Genomic DNA, 3,842 nt, shown 5'->3' on the forward strand with positions numbered 1-3,842 from the left:
CCTTTCCTGTCCTTCCCAATTTCATGCATCTATTTTTACAAATAACAGTCTATAATTTTCTTTCTTAAAAGGGTTATTTTCCTTTTCTATATTTAGAAGCAGTTTATGTAAGGCATATTTTTCTCTTCCTTGAAAGTTTAAAAAGATTCATTAGCAGACCTGTCAGTTCCCAACTACTACACCTTTGAGATCAATCAATGGGTCATTATTAGGTCATTATGACAAAAAATTTTAAAGAAAGATAAGTAAGTGAATGTACCATCACCACGTGAGTCTCTCTCATCCATCCATACATATTGTGCTAGTCTTCCAGGAAACATTTTTCAGTTGGAGCCTGTTTCCTTTTTAACAAAGGCAATCCAAGCAGTATGAACAGAAAATACCTGTGTAGGATTACATCTTATTTTTATAAGAATCATGGACAAATTTATTTCAGGTTTTATGGGTAACATATTAAACAACTTCTCTCTCTGAGGGAAAGAGTCACTGGCCAAAACCCAAGGTGTATTTTCATTTGCAAGTGCTTGGCTATTGAAGAAGAGAGGTGTGTAGCATCATTTAATTAAAAAAGTTATTTTTTAACTTTTTAAAAATTAAAAAGCCTGTCACTGACTTTCCTATAGGCATAGGCTATACAAGAAATCAGACTGTAAGTCAGACAAGAAAATGGGAATACTAACCCAATCCAATTCTGTAAACATTGAGTAACTACACCATGCAAAGCTCTGTTCTAGTTCTCAGAATAGATGAAAGCAATTTCCTGGCTCCAAAGAGTTTAAAACATAGCTATAGGAATATTGATTTCAATGAGATGTATCATAACTATAATTTTGGAAGACCTCAGCCTGGGTCATTAAAAAAATGTGGCTCCTTCTGAAGTTAACTAAGTCTGACCAAGATTATTCATGGTGATATGGCTATGTCAGTGAGAAGGTGCCCTGTTGGATGAGTTTAGTCAAGGAAGTGAAACATATACATGTAAAAGCCTCGGTTGCATTTAATTCATTCTGTGGATCATGTTCAAGATGTTGTAATGGATTTAACAATAATGCCTCTCAGGTGAATAGCATTCTACAGTTTTAACACTCTTCTGCTTACTCTGGCTCACCTGAGACTCACAGCAGCTTTATGAGTTAGACAAACAAAGCAAAATTAACCATTTCTACAGGTGCAGAAAATGAGGTTCAAAAAGATTAGTCGATAGGCAGCATGGGATTTAAGTCCCAGTTGTGCTATCCAATGGCTGTATAATTTTGAGCAAGTTATTTAACCTCACTATGTCTTGGTTTCCTTATATTATATATATTGTTTGCAAAAGTTAGGATGGTAATAATAATGGTACAGGTATTAAATAAAATCATATAAAAGAAATAAATCACTTACATCTTTTCTGGACCAAAGTGAATACAAATACAATACAAATACCTAGGGAGCAGTATGCATGATTCCTGATTTTTCTCCTAATACCCTGTGGAAATTGGTGCACAGACCTTTAGGATTATAGAATGTGAGAGCCAGTAGGGATAATAAGAATTATCTGGTTCAATCTCACCTAATAAGTGAGGAAACTGAGCATTAGCAAAAAGAGAAAGTTAAGTTCATGTACTTCGCATCTCTTCCCCCTGAGTAACCTTAAAAAGTACACTCACACAGCATAATTCTAAGATTCTTTAAGCCCAGGATCATTCTGATTGGCAGTGGAGAAAGGACAGAGATGGGTTTGTGCAGCCTGACACCCAGGCAGGGCAGGCCCAGTGGGGAGCCCCAGTGAAGCGGCCAAAACCTAAAGTTCTATAGGAAGAACAGCCTAGGAAATCACAGGAGAGGATGACAAACTTGGGTTTGAAATGAAGCAACACAAAGCAACACAAAGTGTATAAACATAAAACACTCTTGCAGAAGTGCAAGTTATTTTTGTGAGAATCGTAGACAAGTCAATTTCAGGGTTTCTGTTTAAGGATGGAATTCTCTGCTCTTTCCTATCATCTCGGCATCTTGTTCCCAGGCTCCACAGGAGGATCACTAGTCTATTGATTCAGATATCTGGGGGCTTCTTCAGGCCCTTCTGGGTAGGTCTGGGTCACTGAGCCATCTATGACTCAGCTATCTATGACATTGTTTTTATGAGAAAATAGATTACAGAAAGAAAATAACTGACTTTTTAATGAGTCTGGAATAGATAAGTTGGAGACTGCATAGTGGCCTGCTTCTTGTCCTCTGGAACAACTTTAAACTCAATGGACTAAAAGCAAAAGATGAAAAAACAAAGTACTCAAACAGTATGTTAGTAATGCCATAGATTCTGGAAGCTCTTCTCTCACATCCCCCCCCCCCCCTTTTCCTCACTTCTTTCCCTCCTCCTTTTCTTTGTAGACACGCCAGCCATTGTGTTTAGGTCTGAAGACTGAATGAGCATAACCTTTTTATTTCTTTTCTTTTCTTTTCTTTTTTTTTGCTTGCTACGCTAACAAATCTGAATTGTAATGACAGTATCAGAGAGAACACATTGAAAGACTAATTTTGCATCAGGGGAACTCCTATACAAGATGTATGATTTTCCCTAGCAGAGCCGACTTCAATATGTACTTTTGTTCTGTCAGGCACCCTAGTGACGATTCTCCGTCTAGGAGATGGTTTTATTTGTGTTGACATTGAAACTTTTCTTTATACAAACACAAAGTGGTGCTTTTCCATATAATGGACATGGGTAAGAATTTACCATTTTCTGAATCCTTGTAACATCAATACTGTTCTACATTATCTTGATAGATGTTTTGTAGTCAAAATAAAGAGCAAAGTACATTACCAATATAATGTCAAGTGGACTAGATTTTTTTTTTATGGTCTCTGCCGAAAGACAGATCTGAGAAAGTCTTTCCCGAAAGACTTAGTTAGCTCTTCCAAATCTAAATGTGACTTTGTGCGAGTTAACTTCTCCAGACCCAGTCTTCTCAACTGTAAAATGGAGGTAAGCACAAGATTGTGGTGAGGATGGAGTGAGGAGTCCCCGAAACAATTAGCATGGTGCCTTACAGCAAGAACTCAATTCAGGTGTTGCTATTATTGTTAGTTTCGGACGAGTGTTAGACAAGGCTGTACTTTGTTCCCATTTGCTCACGTGTCCACATCGATATCAGAAGCTAGTCATTGGTCTCAATCATCCTGACAGAATGAAATAATTTCCTTTAGGTCCTCTTTGGCTGTCTACAGAGCAAAGAAGGACACAGGCCAAAGCAGAGCTGTGCCATTGATCCTCGTGCTCAGTTGGTCCAGCCTCCCCACCCAAACGTTTCCAATCAGTTTGTCTGTCTAAAGGACAGAGCCTTGGGCCAAAATTAAATAATTGCTTTTGTTCTTCTCTTCTATAGCTACCGTCACAAAGAATTTCCAGTATCCTTTTAAGCCAGGATTAATTCTGACTCTGGGAGCAACGGGATATAAATTATTGTTGACAGTACAAAGCAGCACAGCTTAGCAGGGAGAGCCCAAAAGAAAGCGATGGGAGAATCTGGACCTCCGACTCCCTAAACTTGGAAAGCTCTCGTCTCCTCTCTGCATCTGGGTTTCTCCATTCATAAAAAGAATAGGATTGTACTATAGAACAGTTGCCCCAAATCCAGAGACTCATCCCGCCCCCAACTCAAAAAAAAAAAAAAAACAACAACCAAGAACCATGCATTTCCTTTAACACCAAAGGGAAAAACGTGATGGCGCGAAGACCCAACACCTGCGGGAACTGAGCGCCAGAAGTACCTACCACCCGCGGCCTGGCGCGGGGTGGAGCGGGAGCGGGCCGCCCCCCAGCGTGCGCACGCTGCCCCGCCCCGCCCCGCCCCGCCCCC

Source organism: Neofelis nebulosa, chromosome 5 (genome assembly GCF_028018385.1).
Source record: "Neofelis nebulosa isolate mNeoNeb1 chromosome 5, mNeoNeb1.pri, whole genome shotgun sequence".
In the NCBI taxonomy this organism is placed as follows: domain Eukaryota; kingdom Metazoa; phylum Chordata; class Mammalia; order Carnivora; family Felidae; genus Neofelis; species Neofelis nebulosa.